At 42.8% G+C, this 21,550-nt stretch overlaps 1 protein-coding gene across 2 annotated transcripts in view; it reads right to left on the minus strand.

Moving 5' to 3' along the window:
- EXOC6 (exocyst complex component 6) overlaps positions 1–21,550 on the minus strand; it is a 1,337,279-nt gene that overhangs the window by 1,297,373 nt on the left and 18,356 nt on the right. The gene's annotated exons all lie outside the window — the stretch shown is intronic.

A 21,550-nucleotide genomic window follows, 5' to 3' on the forward strand; every position in this document is an offset into this window, starting at 1 on the left:
CTAGGAGCTGAACCATGCTGTGTGACATCACAGCAAACCCACTGGCTTCTGGGAACTTTAATAATTGGTGAGTGATGTCCCAGCATAACAGAAGACTTAAAACACCCTTGATATTACACTATAATTCAGACTTTTTGGAGCTTTGGCATTGTATAGGCGATTTAACAATAGCATACAGGGCTTCGTAGCGCTATAATGGTGCATGTAATATGAAACAGTTTACAGGCTTCAAGGAGCTTTACCACTGCTATGTGTATGGTGACATCACTCTACAAGGCTTCTAGAAGTTTGGTCACTCTGTCGTCATAGCTGGCACTGCAACAAGATACAGGGCTTCTGGGAGCTTTACACCTTTTCTTTCCGAGCCTCATGTCTTGCAGAGAGGATCTGCAGTTTGTGAATTCGTTAAATTGTTGGAAGAGCCTCATGTCTTGCAGAGAGGATCTGCAGTTTGTGAATTCGTTAATTTGGTGGAAGATTGGAAAGAAACAAGTGCTGAAAGTCTTGAAAAAAGCAGTAAGGGACAAAAAAATCTCACCTTAAAACACCAACATTAAATCCTAATTGACTATCAATAAACGTTGATGTAACTGCGTCATTTATGAAGTCACTACTACCTCGACGCCGGAGGGTCCTCGCTCCATTGGTTTTTTTCTCCGCTGTGAACAGGATGCTCCTTTGAATGTTTTAAAGGACTCCCTGGGACTGCTTTAAGCTAACTAACACATCACTGGATTTTAAGCCCAGCTCTAATGACGAAAGTAAACATGGCTGAGACGAGCAGACGACGGCCGGGGGCTGTGTGCGAGGGCGCTGGGCAGTTTATATCTCAGGGGGAATTGATGGGGGTGCGTGTGTGGGGTCCGCTGCTGGGTGTGTCAGGGGGAGGGGGTGCGTGTGAGGATCAGCTGCACGGACGGGGGTCTTACCTGCAGAACACTGTGATCCCGATCTTAGTGGCCGTCACGTTGGTGGTCACCGGGTCAAAGTTCTCTATGGATGCCATGCTGTCCCTGCCTGGGCTCTGGGCGCGGGGCTCTCCGGTGCAGGCTGGTCCACGGGCGGGGCGGGGGTCCCATTATTGTGCATTTTGGTGTCACCCGGTCTGCACACGCTGTGACGAGAGGTGTTTCCAGTTGCGCGCATGCGCCCAGAGCTACACACGTCATCCGGCCTCCCATTGGTGGATATCGCAGAGCGAGCTGGGTTTGTAGTCTGCTCTTCTCGTGCACCTGCCCTGGTCTCTGCGGCAGCGCGTGCGTGCACCTCAGCTGTACGGGCGCACACTCAGTCACGCGCTGCTGTGTACGTGCACATCGTCGGACGTCTAGGAAACTCGTCCTGCATAGCCCCGATGCTGCCGAGCCTGAGTTGCTGACCCTACACACCTGCGGAGGAAAGACCGGCCTGGAGAGCAGCGGGGGAGTCCAGAGTCAGCCCGGTGAGTAGGGGGACATGTAAACACTGTGTAAACACTGTGTTTGGGTGCATCAGGCTAGCGAGACAGGAGATGGCCACTTCGAGTGGGTGGATGCGTGTGTGTGACTGTGAGTCCGTGAGTAGGTTGGGGGGGTGTGTGCACGTGTGTGTGTGTGTGAGCGTGTGTGTGTGTGCCTGTGTGTGCGCGCGCGACTGAGAACTGAGAGAGGCATGGCTGACTGAGATAGGAGATGTGCACGGCTCCGGGGGGCTGGGCGTGCGCGCCCACGCTGGGACATCGACGCTCGTGCACCTGTCTGTAGCTGCTCGTGCACCTGTGTATGTCGCTTCACAGGCAACTCGGCTGCAATAGGTCTACGAGACCTAAAAAAGGTTGAGGAATGAGTTCTGGTGGCCAGGAACGGATGGTGACGTCGTTAGGTGGGTGGAGAGGTGCAGTGAATGCTGTGGATCTGAAAAGCGACTCAGAGTAGGACCCCAATCCGTCCCTAGTTCCATCCGGGACCCTGGTGTGGTGTGGCACAGTATATGCCTTGATTTTATTGGACCAATGCCCGGTGTCCACCCCAGTAAGAGGTTTGGTCTAGTAGTTATGGATGTTCACACTCGGTGGCTGATCGCTTACCTACTTCCTGAAATTACCACCCGCATCACTATCAAAGTTTTGCGCAACATTTTCAAGGCGGAAGGCTGTCCCTCGGTCCACATCACGGATAATGGGACCCAATTGTCTTCAAATGAGATGAGGGAATTTCTGAGTGAGTGGGGTATAAATCATTCGTTCACGTCTTTGTACAATCCACAATCTAATGGGATTGTCGAGAGCGCCAATCGCATGATCAAGGGTGCGATAAGCCTGGCACTTAGCAACAATCTTGATGTTGAAAGGACTCTGAATGACTTGGTATGGGCGTATCGCACGACTGAAAATTCTACAACTGGTGTGATCCCCTTTGTAGCCATGCGAGGCAGGAAACCAGCCTCCAAACTGGTACCTGCTTGGATCCGGAATGTGATTGAAGAGTGGAAAAGTGGAGATTGTGATGCAAGCATTCAACAGCCTCCTTCCTCTATACACTACAGGTAGTGATGGCATTCTTTGTTCTTCATTTTCATCTAAAGTGTCAATATCTGTAGTCTGCTGTACTACAGGAGCAGTTAGGAACTGACTGATTGTTCCCCTTTATTTGTCTTCAGAAAAATGTATTACAGTTTCTTCCTGTTCAACTACAGTTTGACATGATGGTGCACCCACACCCTCAGTTTTAGGTTGTGTATTATTAGTAGATTGAGCTGGAGCAAGTAAAACAAATACCAAACTGTTTACTAATGATGGATTTTAGGTGCAATGTTCACATTGACACTAATTGTTTTCTGTTTTTTATATACAGGAATATTATATACCCACTTCTACAATGGTGAATTTAATTTTATTGACAAAAGACGTCAATGGTCTTTACACCTGAGATGACTTGTGGGTGCAAGGGGGATTCGATCATCTATTCCATTGGAGTGTATGTTGGTTCTTTAGTGTGGCCTCCTCCAGTCGCTGATACCTACTTCCTTCTGCTTACTAACTTCTTCAAGCAGGAGTGAAGGTCATACCCCCTCTTACAGATTTCTGCCACCGATCTTTTTGTTACTCAAACAGCATTTATTTGTTGCTGTATCCTGGTTCGTAACTGTTTTTTGCTGGACTCGGGAACAAACATGGAAGCCCTTGCAAACAGGCGGTCATGCTCACTCACACACTCTGGCACCAGAATTTCTAGCTCAGCATCAGGACATTTTATTTTACACAATCTCCCCAACTCTCCCTAAAGCTCCTGGCTTGCCATTTTCAAAAAATAAACTGCTAGACTGGAACGCAAACTCTTTCTGTACTCTGCTGCTGCAGGTAAATACACTTCCTGAGAGGGTGTGGTCCTAATTGGCTCCTGGTTGAGGATTTGCACATTGCAAATCCTATCACTTCACAATTTACGAATCGGTATTTAAAAATACTGAATGGTACTTAACCCCTATTTGCATACAGTAAACACATGTAAATCAACTTTACTGTTCCCTAAACTGCAATTTGGTATGAATCGCAATTCATTAATGAGTACATTTGGTTTTCGTAAATCAGACCCCATTTACTGTCTCTAATGCAATATTCAGACTCATTGTTTATCTTATTTATTGTAATACAATCTAGTTGAGTTCTCTTTAAAGCACCCAAATACTCAACATGGTGCTTTAGGATGGGCAGCATCACTGCAGTTGATCAATGGAGTCTGCATTGGTCTATCTGTAACCATGGAGCATTGGGGATCCCAAGCGTTCTGACTAGAAGTGGATGTGTTATTGTTTCACAGCTGTTATCAATTAAAATCTAGTAGATTTAGTAGTGGCTACTTTTTACCTTAGAATAATAGTGCAAGTGACGACTGACGAGAGAGCTAGCTGTTCGTTTAATGATGTGGCCGATCACCATATACAGATTGTGCAGGGAGTACAGTATAGCACAGGGGCATCAGTTGAGTGTTTGTCAGACACATCCACTCTTCCTCTCTCAAACACAGGCTCGAATTGGTAACGGGGGCACTCGGGCAATGCCCGAGGGGCCGGTGTAACAGTTCATGCGGTGGGCTGCTTTTTTGAGCAGTCGGGACGATTTGGGCGCTGTCTCTATTTTAATGTATGCACATACTGAGCGGGGCCGGGGGCCCCAGTAGAAGTGGGCTCACTTGTTGTCAGGTGTGTTTCACTAGTGTAAACTAATGATGCCTTTTTTAAGTCCCCCCTCCTTCTTTTTAATGCAATTACGCTGAAGCAGTGATTTGAGGAAAGGCAGTATGCAAATGGGGGCCGATTTTTTTTTTTGTGTGCCCGGCCCGATTTTCAATCCCAATCCGACCCTGCTCAAACACATTTTTGAAGCTCATAATCTACATTTGTTTTGAGATTTCAGTGCAGTACTGAGCCCACAAAACAAATTGTTTGGTTTTGACAGTCTTTCTGGAGTACCTGGAAGAGAGAGAATTTATATTTGTGTGTGTTGGCAGTTGAATGAGGAAGAAAGATGAATTCCTCACATCAGCCCAGCAACAATGGCATCTTTGTAAAACAGTTGCTGTTTCTCTTGAGACAACAATGATGTTCGTGTTCCCATGTGGACAGGAGTGAGTTTTGAACGTTTTAGACTAAAGTGTTTTCATTAATCAGAAAAAATAGGATTTTCAGGTGTGAGCCTCAATTAAAATCAGCCGTTAATATGCAATTTTTTGCTACGCGACAGGCTGCGGCATCATCTATCACAACGCTTTTAGAGCCAACAACTTTCCCATAGCTCAGGGTTTTTTTGCTAGTATACACTATGTAACCTGTTTAAAGTTGATAGCACTAATATAATATTAGAACAGGCTAGTCCACACTATCCTATCAAATTAAGGTTGCTCTGGTACCTTAGCAATTAAAGTTACTAATATTTTATGCTTTAATATATGTTTCTTTCACATTAATGTTGATTTCAAGTTTCACTTTTTTATAAGATTTAAATGTATATTACCTTGTGAAGCTAGTATCAGATACCAGCTTTGTATCTCATCCTTCTTACACTCCTTCTTTGTAGTTCACCAACTGTCACTAGTGTTGACCCACACATTCATTCAGCTTCAACGTATCAATTGTTTAAAAAAAAAATACTTCTCCACGTTGGTCATAACAAAACTGATATTGCATTGTTGCAAGAAACCCACCTTACCCCGTTGCAAGAAACACACCTTACCCCACAAGAAAGTGACAAATTAAAACGAGACTGGGTGGTCAGGTCATGCACGCAAGTATCACACTCACTAAGAAAGCAGAGAAACCAACACCACAAAGAAAACATGGGGTAGTCATTCTTTTTAATAAACACCTGCCCAACAAAATATTGCAAACATGGGAAGATATTGATGGGAGTTACATTTTTGTTAAACCTTGTATACGAAATACCTTTTTAATTGTAGGGTCCATTTATGCACCTACAGACTCACAAACTGGCTTTCTATCACAACATAGTAGACAAATGACTTCTTTTGGCTCATCCAAAGACATAATCGGCGTAGACTGGAAAATTACCATTGACCCGTTTATTGCCAGATATGGTAGACCTAATACACATCATAATAGAAACAGACACACCCTTATGAATTTCATAAAAGATCATGCATTGCAAGATCCCTGGAGATTGCTACATCCTAAGGAGAGAGACTATGCCATTATATCGTGCTCACACTCAATATTTACGAGAATTGACTACTTTTCAGTCTTCCCTTCTGTTTTACAACTAGTAACAAACACAAATATCATCCCCCGTAGTACATCTAATCACAATCTTATAGACATTCGAATAGATCTCGGACATTCACTACACTCAAAACTTAATTGGGGGTTGAATCTGATGTCTTACAAGACACCGCAGGCAAAACATCAACTGTGTTTATATGCTGAGCAATTTCTAAAGGACAATGAACATTTAGTTACTAGTGCCCACACATATGGGGAGCTGGCAAAGCAGTGTTGCAAGGCTTATGACGGATGCAGCACGTGTAAAAAAAAACACAGGTGAACAGTTCTAGAATATACTTAGAGAAGGAAATCATGAACTTCACTTCCATTTCTTTTCAAACACATTCATCAGAAACATTGCGGAAATTGCCTACTGCGATATTTGCCCTTAATAACCTTTATACATCCCATTCTGATTTTTTTTATTTTGTATTCGTCAGCGCCATAATGAAAGAGGGGAAAAGACGGGGAGACTATTGGCCCACCAACCCTGCCAACAGAAATCTTCCAGAACAAGCACCGCTATAATAAATAATAATGGTGACTTAATCTATCCTCAGAGATTCTCTTCCAATTTCAGAAATCCTATGGAAAACTTCACACATCAATAAACCGTCCGAATCAGACAGTAGTAGATAACTTCTTCCCTAGACTCGATATCCCTAAACTTACATCAGAACAGAGAGTTGAACTGGAGGGTAAAGTCACCGCTGAAGAGATGACTAAGGTGATTGAGTTTTAGCCACAGGTAAAGCACATGTGGAAGATGGGTTTTCTGTTGAATTTTACAAGATTACCAAAAATTATGCTATTCCAATTCTGAAATCAGTCTTTAACAATGCATTAAACAGGACATTTACCACCCGCCTTTTTACGGGCATGTATTACCCTCATCCCAAAACCTTTAAAGACCTTTTAGAATGCTCCAAATACAGACCAATCTCTTTAATTAATTTGGATGTTAAACTTCTGGCCAAAGTTATGGCCCTGCGCCTCAACTCGGTAATTACTTCTCTAATACACCCATCCCATGTCGGGTTTGTACTGGGACGCATGTCCACAAACCACCTCTGCACTCTTTCACACATGCTGTGGCAGCTGAGACAAGATACGGAAGATAAAGTCCTCCTTTCCCTTAATGCAGAAAAAGCCTTTGATGGATTAGAGTGGAGTTATTTGTTCCGCAATATGGAGGGGATGGATTTGGTAAGGATTTTATCACATTACATAAAGAAATGTATCACTCATCACTCATAATCCCTTATTTTAAAATCCATCGTGGTACCAGACAAGCTTACCCTTCTTCACCCCTGCTGTTTCTTTTGGCTCTTGAACCACTGACTATAGCCATACGGAATAATACCAATATTAAAGGTATTCAAACTGCCGAGGATGAAATAAAAGGCTTCTTATGCGGATGATATTCTCCAGACCCTCTCACAACCAACAATATCCACAAATTCATTAATATCTCAATTGACCATATTTTCAAGCTTCTCCGGCTATAAGATCAATTGGACTAAATGTGAAGCACTACTATTAACCCCTACTACTACTTTTTCTTCCCTTAGGGAATGGTTTAATTCGCAATTGTAATACTTAGGGATGTTCATTAATCATATAGTAACAGACACAATCATGGACCACTTGAACCCACTAGTTGAACAAACTAAACAAGACTTCCAGCAATGGTCGGTTTTGAATCTATCATTTTGGGGAAAGATACAGGTCATAAAAATGAACATGATCCCCAAATGTAATTATATTTTTGGAATGGTACCACGTTCATTGTTAAAAACTTCCATCATCACCCAATTTGTTTGGGGGGATAGACCCCGATTGTAGAGCTCCAAATTGCATTAATCTTCAGTGAAAGGAGGTCTACGCTTACCTCGTCTAGAAAACATTTGGATTGCGTGACAACTTGCCTATTCTACATGTATTTTACCCACTCATATGAACACTCCCCCGGGTCAAATTTGAACAGACATTGCTTAAAACAATACAGAACTTGCGATCTACTGTACCAAAGGTCCACATTTTACGAATTCTACTAACCCATCATCTACTCAGCCCATTTGAAGGCACTACAACCGGCTATTAAATCTTCCTGCAGACTCTTACACTTAGAGGAGGGAAAGGATTCCTGTCCAACATGCCACCTACATATTGACCCAGTAGGGACCAAATCCACGCAGAATGATACCTTCAAAACTCAGCAAAAATCACAAATATTTTCCTTCATTAGTCTCAACTGTCGCTCCTTACCAAAACATAAATCAGAAATTTTTAATTTGCTCTTAGATGAAACACCGGATGCACTGTTTGTTACAGAAACATGGCTCAAAGATAGCTCAGGACCTGATATAGTTATGGCACTTCCTGATTCCTATGCCATTACCAGACTGGACAGGGATAAGAAACCTGGTGGAGGAATTGCTGTAATTTAAAAAAAATTATTTCACTGCGATTTTAAGCCGCTTTCATGCGGGGGTTCTGAGGCGGCGATTTTTAAACTTACACTAGCCCCTAATTTCACCCTATCCGGTATCCTTATATATCGTCCTCCCGAGGCGGCAGCATCCAAATGGGTCACAAATATGTCTGAACTCATCGGTCCACTGGCTATGAGAACTGCCAACTTTACTATTCTAGGTGATATAAACCTGCACTTAGAGGATGAGGATTGCTCCTTGGCCAAAGTTCTTATAAATGACTTAGCAGCTATTAATTTAACCTTAAAGAATTCCGGTCCAACACACCGTGCAGGGCATCTGTTGGATCCCATCTTTTCCAACCTCAACAACATTGAGACGCAGTCTGCCCAGCCTTTGCCTTGGTCCGATCACTTCCTGATTAAATTTAATCTTCAGGTTGACCTATCAAACAACGATAACATACCTTTACCCACTCAGCGCATAAGGAAATGGAAAAAACCTGATATTGACAATCTCAATGCCCTACTGGAAAAACATCGCCCTTGCACTAAGACTACTGTTCAACAGCTCTCCTCCACAGTGCAAAACTGGCTTCTTTCAGCCATTGATTCCATTCTGCCTAAAACAAAGTTAAAACAAAACACCCATCGCTCTCCTGCACCTTGGTTCAATGATATTTTACAAAATGAAAAAACTAAATGTAAGAATCTCGAACGTCAATGGAGGAGGTTTTACTTACTTGCAGATAAGGAAAAATATAAAATTCAGCTAACAGCTTACCAAAAACAGTGTAACAAAGTCAAAGCAGAATTCATCTGCACAAAAATCACAAATGCTTTAGACCACTCTAAAACACTTTTCAAGTTAGTCAAAGAGCTGGCGGGATCCAATACGTCCCAACCTCCACCTGAGCTAAACAAAACGCAATGTGACATGTTAGCCAACTTTTTTATTCATAAAGTTGATAAAATTCACCAAGACATCAACTATGCTGCCAATGAACACGACTTCACTCCTGAAGCGACCCCCAATTGCTCATCACATACGTCAGGTAATACCATAGGTACTACTGATTGCCCTTCCTTGGATGATACATCTTTTGCCACACTAGATAGTTGGCCCCTGCTGAATCCTGACATGGTTCAAGGGCTACTAAAAACCATCAAATCAGGCTCTCCTAGAGACCCACTGCCATGTTCAATCTTAAAACAACTAAGCAGTAACGTTCTAAATACAATTACCGATCTCCTTAATACGTCGTTACTTGAACAAACTGTACCCAGTGAATGGAAGCATGCGATGATTCATCCACTCTTAAAGAAAGCTGGCGCAGACCCTAACCTGCCAGCTAACTTTCGCCCAATATCATTGCTACCCACCTTTGCTAAATTATTAGAGAAGCATGTTCATCGTTGCCTTACAGATTTCATCACCACTCATGATCTGTTACCATCTCACCAGTCGGGATTTCGTGCAGGTTTTTCCACTGAGTCTACATTGCTAGGAGTGACCGAAAACATCCGTCGCATGATAGATAAGGGCGAAACAGTAGCACTTGTGCTACTCGACCTCAGCGCGGCATTCGACACCGTGTCGCATGCGGTCCTCGCCCAGACTCTCCACTCCCTAGGTATTCGCGGGGCAGCTCTTAATTGGATCAGATCACTATTAGAAAATCGAACGTTTCAGGTATTTTCGCAAACTGCCTGTTCTGATACAAGGACATTTAAACACGGAGTACCTCAGGGCTCCATTCTCAGCCCGTTGCTTTTTAATGTTTATATGAGTCCCCTGTCCAAGATTGTGGAAGACACTGGGCTTTTAATGTTTTCTTACGCTGATGACTCTCAGCTGCTTTTTTCACTATCAGCAGCAGACGCTGACAATTCATCCTCCCTACAACTCGGACTTAGTAAAATCGCCGGTTGGATGCAGAAAAACTTTCTAAAACTTAACGGCGAGAAAACCGAGTTAATCGTGTTGGGTAAAAACAAAGATCTTTGGGGACCCCAACACTGGCCATCTGAAATGGGTACCCCCCCTACCCCTGTCGCGCATGCCCGCAACCTGGGAGTCATTATTGACGACTCACTCAGTCTACACCAGCAAGCAGTAAAAACTTCATCGACCTGCTTCGCCATATTGAAATGGCTTAAAAAGATCTGCTGGATGCTACCTGAAAACACCAAGAAAACAGTTGTCAACGCCCTGATCACATCCAGATTAGATTATGGCAATGCTCTGTACCTGGGGGCAAATAAAGCTACTGTCCGCAGGTTACAGTCAGTACAGAATGCAGCAGCCAGACTACTCTGGAAAATTCCCATCACTACTCCAACTACCAAATACATTAGGAAACTACACTGGTTAAAAATTGAAAATCGGGTCAAATTCAAATCCCTATGTTTCATGCACAGGATTTCCACCAACACCGCCCCAAAATACCTACAAAACCTGATGCGCCCCTACCGTCCTTATAGATCTCTTCGGTCCTCTATGGCAAATAATTTTGAAATCCCAAAGATCAAGTTGTCACGCATGGGTGGCAAGTCCTTTTCTTTTCTAGGACCCACACTTTGGAATTCAATGCCACACACATTGCGGTCTGAACCAAGCTACATCAAATTCAGGAAAGCCCTAAAAACATGGCTATTCAACATCTAATTCCTGTAACCGCATTGACACTGGGATCTGTCGCGCCGGGAAACCCTTTGCTGGGTAGCTGTGCGCCATATAAATTCAAACAAATAAAATAAATAAAAATACTCATCACAATTAGCTTGGCTGAAAGAACATACATTTACGACTTCACATAATCGCCTACATTCCCACGCTCCACTCTGGAACAATACAGACATAGTACATAAGAGAAGTGAGCTTAGCTGGACCCTATGGGTCAAACAAAAAATAAATCAAGTTAATGATATACTCGCGCAAAAACGTTCTCTAAAGTCATTCTCACAAATACAACAAGAATTCGAACTCCCTCTTTCACAATTCTCTAGATATAATCAGCTTACAGTCGTGCTTTTGCCAATAATGTCAAAACCCAAGACATAACTTCCATATCTCCATTTGCACAATATATACACACATGGAAGGATTACAAGGGAATCATCTCTGGTTCGTATAACATCTTATTTGAATATTCTTTCTCTATTGACACTTCTTCCTCATTACAACACTGATGGTCTTCACGACTGATAATTCAATTATCGGATGATGGCTGGGGCACCTTACTGGAAAATTACAAAAGGCGACTCAGAGATTTTCGTCTTAAATGTAGGTATTTTAAAATATAGCATCACTGGCACTGGTCACCTTTTAAGTTTTATCTAGCCAAACTAAAAGCCCCAAATCCCTCTGCTGGAGATATTAGGGACCGGACTGTGACATTCTTCATAGTTTGTGGGAATGTCAAACAAATCGTACTTTTTGGCTCCAGATCGAGAAATATTTGAATGAGTGCTCTCCCATTCGTTTTTCCTTATAGGCATGACTGTCGCTCCTTTATGCATGCTATGTCAGACAACCCCACCATGTCTGTACACACTTACAAATAGCTATGCAAGAACTTCCGGCCCATCTCCCTGCTCCCGTTCCCGGCGAAGGTCATCGCAAAAACTGTCAACAAACAGCTGACCCGCTACCTAGAGGAGCTGGTGCTGGGGGTGGAGACGGCAGCCGAACAAGTACAATCTCTGACAAAGGAATCGAAGCATTAAGAGCAGAAATTCTTGGAGATAACACCTTAACTAATGCCAAGTCTGCACTTGAAACTCTGGATGCTACACTAAAAGACTTTGATGTAACTACTCAAACTAAAAAACTTGAGAAACTTGCCAAAGATCTAAGAGCATTTGACAAGAAGAACGTCTACCCTTACCTTCAACCTGATTATTACAAACAGGACAATCAGGGTCGGTTTGCTAATCGTGGTAGAGGAGGACATAGGGATAGGAGAAACTACACCACCTTTTCTGATTCTTCATATAGCTCTGGAAGAGAATCAGAACAAGCCACACCTGGGCCATCATACAACTACCAATACCAGGATTTTGGCTACCCACAATACCCACCACCACCTCATTTTTTAGGGCAAGACCAGGGCCAATGGAGACCACCTCGGGGACGTGGCAACTGGTCCCGTGGTCAACAACGAGGACAACAGCCCAATACAGGCAATCAGAATGGAGGCAGAGGGAGAGCACAGAAGCAAGTGACGTTCCGTCCAGAAACACATGGGGAGATCTCTACGAGGAAGAACCCCTACCAGTGGTAATCACTCCATCCGCACAAGAAAAGCCTATAATAACAGCGAGAGTTGCTTCCAATCCAATAGAAAACATCTCTAAATATCAACTGTCTAATGAGGAAAGTCAGGTGTTGAGTAAGGGTCTTTCATATGTACCAACAACTCCGCCAAATAAGTTCCAATTAAAAACTGAACTGTACAGATTTTTTAGAAAGGTCCGCCTAAGATATTTTTTTAGGCACTCGACCACTCAACAGAGACCTTCAGTAACTGGGTTAAGGGAACCGTCAACTTTCTTTCCACCATCCTATACCATGAGCAACAAAATTCTTGCCTTTGAGGATGTGGTCACCCGGGACGTGGAGAATATGTTGTCCAGACCAAAATACACCAGATTCAACCTTAGTAAAGGGGAGAAACTAGTCTTTAAGGGTCTAAAGAATAACAATGAAGTAGTTATCAAGCCCGCCGATAAGGGCGGGGCGATTGTGATTCAAGATGTTAACACCTACAAAGATGAAATCTATAGGTAATTACGAGATGGCATCAGCTACAAGAAAATCAGCAATGACCCTTCAAGGGAGTTGGCTTTGGCTATTTTACAAGTAACACAGAAGGGTCTAGATGAGGGTTTCCTGTCTGAGCAGAAGTTTAAATTCCTCAATCAAAGTCACCCACGCCTTGCGACCATTTACACCCAACCCAAGGTGCACAAAGGCCTAGACAACCCGATTGTGTCCGGGTGTGGTTCAATTTTGGAACCCCTTTGTCAATATATAGATTTTTTTTTCTAAAACCTCTGGCCACGCAGACTAGGGCCTATCTCCGTGACACTACTCAAGTAATCAACCTAATTGACCAAAGACCCTTTGACCCTAGTACACAACGACTAGTCACATGTGACATTGTGTCACTTTATACAAGTATTCCACAACTAGATGCGATTGCTGTTATGGAGAAGGCTCTAGACACTAGGACCGCTCCGGTCCCGGTGCCAACCACCTTTATTCTGGAGTTATTGGAACTCGCGATGATGAGAAATTTCTTTATGTTCCAAAACGAATTCTTCCTCCAAACAAAAGGTGTGGCGATGGGGGCTACTTTTGCCCCCAATCTGGCAGTGTTATACATGGACGATTTTGAGAAGAGATTTATCTTCAGTGACACTAACCCATTGGCAACCAGATGGAACTGTGGGTCCGGTATATAGACGATGTGCTGTGTGTTTGGAATGGTACACAGCCTGACCTGACATTATTCCATACTTGGCTTAATGGCAACAGCACCGATATCCATTTCACTTTGGAATCTAGCAATGGGAAAATTCCGTTTCTAGACATCATGATCTATGTTGACAAAGAAACAAATCTCTTACAAACCACACTGTTCCGAAAACCATCAGAACGAAACTCTCCTTTAGAATACAGTAGCCATCATCCTAGAGGTCTGAGATATAATCTACCTGTGGGTCAGTTTTTTCGTATTCGCCGAAATTGTTAGGATAAAGAGAATTACATGACCGAGTAACAAGAACTCTCGAATCGCCTTCTAGAACGTGGGTACCCGGCACGCTTGGTGAAGCGTGCACGTAAGAGGGCATGGTACAATCCACGTGACGTATTGCTAACACCGGAGGCTAAACAAGACGTAGCCCTTGAACGTTTAATCTGTGTGACTACATTTTCAACCCGGAGTAACGACATCAAAAGAATCATAAATAAACATTGGGGTTTAGTGGCGGATGATATCGAACAGAAAGCCCTCCCTCTACACTCTTTCAAGAGGGCGCGCAATATCAAGGATGAAGTAGTTCAATCTTTTCTAAGCATACCTCAAAATCCTACAATTCATTCCTTGTGGAATCTCCCGCCCATTAAGGGTCACACCAGATGTGGGACATGTTCTGCATATCCAACAACGATCCAGACGAAAGAGTTTTCATACAGAGGCCGTTCCTTTACACTAAGATCACACACTAACTGCAACACGTCAAACGTAATCTATGTGATCAAATGTCCGTGTGACTTAGAAAATGTGGGTCAGACCCAACAAAAAGTAAAGGCTCGGATTCTGCAACATGGCAGCAGAATCAGGTGTAACGTACGTGGGGCCCCTTTGGTAGACCACTGTACAAGACATGGCCATACTCCTGATGCCTTAGAATGGCTTGTGTTAGAGAAGATAGTCCTAGGCCCAAGGGGTGGTGATATTGCACAGATTCTCACACTTATGGAATCTAAATGGATGACTATTCTGGATACTATCCATAATGGGTTGAATGAGGCTGACAGCAGCTATGCACAACTGGCTAGGTTTGGGCGCTGATATTTTTATCAAATGAATGACTTTCACCCTCCTGTGTGAGAGGTTCGTCTCACTTGGTCAAAGATATGACCTTTAGGATAATCTGTTGTACGTAGTGAGGAACGCTGCTTCACCCTCCTGCGTGAGAGGTGTGTGGCTGACCTAGAGACTTGGGGTATTGAATGGTGAATTTTTAATTCAAACAATGAATATGTAGATTGTGTTCGTAAGATGTATCATAATTTGCTATATCACAGTCATTGGTATACCGCTATTAATTCATTATGATGATACTGTTTCTTCTTATATTTTTCTGTCTCATCGTTCTCAAAATATATTTTTTCAAATAATTTAAAATATTATCCATCTATTTAAATTATTTAAAATATTTTCCAGCTAGAGAGATGTGACATATATCCTGCTCCGGGCCTCTTGCATAGTCTGTTAACTATATTCATAGCCAGGGAGTAGTCCTCTCTCTATAGCAACAGTCCTGAACTACCATTGCTTTTTTCTGGCGGCTGTTCCGGAAGTGATTGGTGCTTTAGTCGGATATTAGTCCTCCTTCTATATTAGTAGCTTTAAACTACATTCGAGCTACTCCGGTGATTGACCCCGAGAGGGTTGGTGCGCTATCTGATGTTTTGGATATATTCCTCGTGTAAGGTAGGACTGTCTTCAAAATATTGTTACCGGGTTCGTAGGCCTTTTAGCAATCACCTGGCTAACACAACCTTTTCTCCGTAGGAGACTGTTTCGATCGGATTCATTGACAGCGGCCCATACCTTTGCATCATTTAATGAAAGATCCCCTCAAGATTAGGTACGTGTTTGTAATGACATGCGTTTAAACACAGGGTGTGCTTTATTATAAGTCATTTAAATTACTTACTCGCATTCCCTTGCACTGTTTTTACCCCCAAGGTCTCGAGGTGGTGTGTTTTTTTAATCGAAAATGGTTTTTACCGATTTAAGAACAGTTTGACAATTTGAAGGTACGAACATCACTATATCATGATAACATGTTTAATGATTTATCTACTTCTGAAATGGGACTTCTTAATGAGAGCTCCTGTAATGACACATGTAGTATGTGACAGTGCCGTTAGGGGCTATATACCCTTTTGATTGTGTCTTTTACCGGTTGCACTTAATCCTGGTGTGACGGTTGTTCAGGATCGTAATTGATTCGTAAATGACACTTTCCACTGACAATCAAACGCTATAAATGTTTCGTATAACTACGGAATGACCTATGCATATTAGCTTCTGAAATGTACTTTCATGTCGGGAGTGATATGTTGATTTTGCTTCCATCTTACTGTGTTGGTAGAGTTTTGGTTTACCGACTGTCCTGTGTTGTTTTTAGAAATATGTTTAGGAATACATTTAGAAGGTAACTTCATGTAGTTTTCTTATATAGACAGTGAAAATGTGGTAATTAATTGCCCTGATTGGGACTCCATTCTTTCAGAGATTTGATGACCTTTGAAGCGTCTATATGACAACGAAGCTGTCTGATTGATTGACCTTATGCCTTGGTCCATTATCCTGTGGCAATTATACATTCCACCCACCATGGTAAAATCCTTTTGTTTTCATGATGATTTAACGTTATGTTTGCATATACTCTCCAAATTTGGCTGTGAGAGTACTAATATATGATTCAATTTACCTTTATAGAAGATTTAGTGTACCCCTGGGTTTCACGTTTTTGTCCTGATGAAGACCCCGATGTAAGGTGCCAACTACGCCTACAGTTGTAGTTTTGGGGTCGAAACGTCGACAGTTACTTTCTTCAACATCAGTTGACGCCACCCCTATTTCGGATATTGAGTACCAGCGTCATATACATGATTACTGATGAACTTTTGGAAATTAGTTACTCCATTTTTTGGCTCAGGGATCTGAAGCCAATTTATTTTTGTATGTTGAATTTGAAATAATTTGTGGTTACACTAATTATTTATTCTTGCACATTCCTTTTCCCTTTTCACTATATCACGTTACCCTTTCCTTCCTCTCCCTGGGGCACTATGATGAATATGCTGCTAATATTGTCTTCGAATGTACTGTGGAGTCAGCTCATTGTGATTAATTAGCAATGTGCTTTAATGAAGTTATGTACTTAATGGTATTGTGAATAAATTTGATAAATATATAACGGTTCACTGGGACCCTCCTTTTTGTATATCATTTAGAGGAGAACAATGTCCTGGACCTGTCCCAGTCAGATTTCCGCAGCAACTACAGCACCGAAACGGCCCTCATCGCCGCCACCGACGACATCAGTGCCCTGCTGGACAACGGTTTGGGCGCTGATATTTGGAACGCTGCTTCACCCTCCTCCGACGACATCAGTGCCCTGCTGGACAACGGTGAGACCGCGGCCCTCATCCTCCTGGACCTGTCAGCCGCCTTCGACACTGTCTGCCACCACACCCTACACACGCGCCTCCACGAAGCAGGAATCCGAGGCAAATCACTGGACTGGACCACCTCCTTCCTCCCCGGCAGAACACAGAGCGCCCCCTTCCTCCCTTCCGATCCGAAGCCACCAAGATCATGTGCAGCGTACCCCAAGGATCCTCCCTCAGCCCGACGCTGTTCGACATCTACATGGCCCCACTCGCCCACGTCGCCAGACTGCACGACCTCAACATCATCTCCTACGCAGACTACACACAACTGATCCTCTCCCTCACCAAGGACCCTCTCACTGCCAAAACCAACCTCCACGAAGGTATGAAAGCCGTCGCCGAATGGATGAAGAACAGCCGTCTGAAGCTGAACCCGGACAAGATGGAGGTCCTCATCCTTGGCTCCACGCCTTCGGCCTGGGACGAATCCTGGTGGCCGACCGCCCTAGGAGCAGCTCCAATGACCACGCACGCAAACTGGGATTCATCCTCGACTCTACACTCTCCATGACCAAGCAAGTCAAAGCCATCTCATCCTCTTGCTTCAACACCCTCCGCATGCCCCAAAAGAACTTCAAGTGGATCCCCACTGACACCAGAAGAACAGTCACCCAGGCCCTCGTCAGCAGCAGACTGGACTACTGAAACGCCCTGTATGCGGGAGCCCTGGCCAAACTGCTGAAACGACTGCAACACATTCAGAACGCCTCCGCCTGCCTGATCCTCGACATCCCTTGCCACAGCCACATCACACCCCACCTGAGAGACCTGCCCTGGCTTCCTGTCAACAAGAGGATCACTTTCAAGTTCCTCACCCACACACACTAAGCTCTCCACAACACAGGAACAGCATACGGCAACAAACGGATCAGCTTCTACACCCCGAACCGCCAGCTCCGCTCCATCGCCCTCACCCTCGCCTCCGTCCCCTGCATCAGGAGAGCAACCACTGGTGGCAGATCTTTCTCCTACCTAGCCGGCAAGTCCTGGAACACCCTCCCCATCCTCCTACGGCAAACCGAATACCTACTAACCTTCAGGAGGCTACTCAAGACCTGGCTGTTCGAACAGTAGCCGCCCCCCCCCACCCCCTCCCCCCCAGCGCCTTGAGACCCTCACAGGTGAGTAGCACGCTTTACAAATGTCTTGATTGATTGATTGATTATGCACAGTCCTTGGTCTTGCTTAAGTGAATATACTACGTTTCTGGAAGACAACTATACTCCCAACAACTCAGTCTTGCCTTGAAGATATGTTCAAAGTGGCAACATTTTAGAAAATTATTTATAACCTAAATGATAATTTGCAACAATTAGATTGTGTTTGGGGCCCTTTTCTGGAATTATGATAACAATGTTCCCTCATCTATATTTAGGAATATAACTATACTGTAGTGCTATTTACTTAAGTTTTATTTGATATGTTCATAAGATTTGTGGAGGTGATTGTTCTCATGTATATGTGAAAGACATACTTGATTGTTCTTTGTGCTTCCCCCTCCTTTTTATTTTCACTCAATTTATCTTCGAATGTATCATTTGTATTTTATATAGGATTATATTTATATGCTGAACATATCTTGATTTATATATGAACTGCCAATAAAAAATTAAAAGAGATAACAACATCTCAATTGTGCAAGGCAGATTTCAAATAGTCAACCAAATACCAGTCCATCATGTATGTGAACAGCAGAGAGTTCTGAGCAATGGGTCATAAGACGCTCTAGTCAAACCAATAAGATGCTTTGGTAAAAAGGGGACCCTTACGGAAAACAATGGAACCTGCTAGCTGTAGGGAAAGTTATACGTGGGGTAAGGACAAAAGCTAGACACAAGTTGTTCAATCAATATTGGTTATACATTTTAGGCTACAGATTCATGTACAACACCGTCTGTGAAAATGCAAAGCAAGGTATACTCTAATAAATATATACACATAACCATATGTGAATGTATTTCTCAAAAATATATTTTTTATTTAAATTGCTACAAATATTTTTTTTATTGTATAAATCAGTTTAAACTATATTTTTTGTTTGTTGAAATTCTGATCATTATTAATTTACATATACAGTATAATAATGCACAATCACAGATCTATAAAAAACATATACATAAACACAGTCACATGTCTAAGAAGAACATGTACATAAGCACATGAGTCACACATTTAAATAAAAAAATATTTTTGAGAAATCATTCACTTATGGTTATGTGTATATATTTATTAGCGTGTACCTTGCTTTGCATTTTCACAGACGGTGTTTCCCATGAATCTGTAGCCTGACATGTATAACCAATATTGATTGAACAACTTGTGTCTAGCTTTTGTCCTTACCCCACGCATACCAGTAAGATTGCCAAGTCCTCTTTATTCTCTAGAGCTGAACATAACTTAATTCTCTCCCTTCCTCCCATCTTACCCAGAGCTGTTTGACCTCTACCTTAAGGACTGACGGATAAATGGTTGTCTACTGTTTGAGTCCCCTACTAGCACATGGATTCCAGCAGTACTCACACTACATAATAATGATTTAAAAAAACAAGATTAATTTGTGATATTATATATCTTTATTGTTTTATTCAGTTCCTCACTATGGCTAAGTTATACATCGAATGTTGGTGCATTTGCACCACCACAGCACAAGGGAGGCCTGCAATGCTCAGCCAGGCAAAGTGCAAAATCGACTAATAGCAAATGCATTTAGTTGGTAGATCACCATTTGCAGGTAGTGGTGTAGCTCAAAATGTTGAGGTCGCCACTGCAGAACGGGATGAGGGTCCCCCGAGTCTCCTATGTATTACAGATACTCATTGGCATTTGTTTGAATAGGGGACTCCTTGAAGGGTTGGGGTCCCCTGGAGGAAGGAGGTCTCCATACACTTCAGGGACTACAGGGACCTCTGTTATGTCCCTGTCTGAAGAAGTGGAAATGGACAAGTTTACTCAACCTCATCAATGAATAAGACCAAAGTATATACTGATGTTTGTGAGGTGTTGCTTTGAGTAGGTGATGCAGTGAATGGCTCGCCTGTTCTTGATGGTGATGCTGATTGTGTTTACTGCTTTTGAGCATACTGGAATGTATGTCATTACATCGCATACTAATGCCACGCATGCCATTACAAGGTGAGTATTACTACACGATGTCAATGATAACGACATGACATTACATCGCAAACTATTACCATGAGTATGCCTTTACCACGCATGCCATTACAACGCAAAGGCATGGGTGGTAAAGCTATACTCTTGGTGAAAGTTTGCAAGGTAAGTGACAACCCTACCTCTACCTAACCCTCGCCGACCCCCAGTCCTCTCCCTACAATGACACTACACTACCCTGCACGACCCCCGACACTACCCTAAAACACTACACTATAACTCTACCCTAAACCCTAAAACACTACACTACACAAACACTACAACACTACCCTAAACCCTAAAACATTACACTACACAAACACTACAACACTACCCTAAACCGGAAAAACACTACACAAACACTACAACACTACGCTAACCCCATATGCACTACACTACTCAAACACTACAACACTACCCTAAAACACTACACTACACAAACACTACAACACTACGCTAAACCCTAAAACACTACACTACACAAACACTACAACACTACCCTAAACCCTAAAACACTACACTACACAAACACTACAACACTACCCTAAACCGGAAAAACACTACACAAACACTACAACACTACGCTAACCCCATATGCACTACACTACTAAAACACTACAACACTACCCTAAACCACTACACTACACAAACACTACAACACTACGCTAAACCCTAAAACACTACACTACACAAACACTACAACACTACCCTAAACCCTAATGCACTACACTACTCAAACACTACAACACTACCTTAAACCCTAAAACACTACACTACTCAAACACTACAACACTACCCTAAACCTTAAAACACTACACTACACAAACACTACAACACTACCTTAAACCACTACACTACACAAACACTACAACACTACCCTAAACCCTAAAACACTACACTACACAAACATTACAACACTACACTAATCCCTAAAACACTACACTACAGAAACACTACAACACTACCCTAAACCCTAATGCACTACACTACACAAACACTACAACACTACCTTAAACCACTGCACTACACAAACACTACAAAACTACCCTAAACCCTAAAACACGACACAACACAAACACTACAACACTACACTAAACCCTAAAACACTACACTACAAAACACACTACAACACTACCCTAAAACACTCCACTCCACACATACTACAAAACTACCCTAAAACCTAAAACACTACACTACACAAACACTACAACACTGCCCTAAACCCTAAAACA

Source organism: Lissotriton helveticus, chromosome 5_1, assembly GCF_964261635.1.
Source record: "Lissotriton helveticus chromosome 5_1, aLisHel1.1, whole genome shotgun sequence".
In the NCBI taxonomy this organism is placed as follows: domain Eukaryota; kingdom Metazoa; phylum Chordata; class Amphibia; order Caudata; family Salamandridae; genus Lissotriton; species Lissotriton helveticus.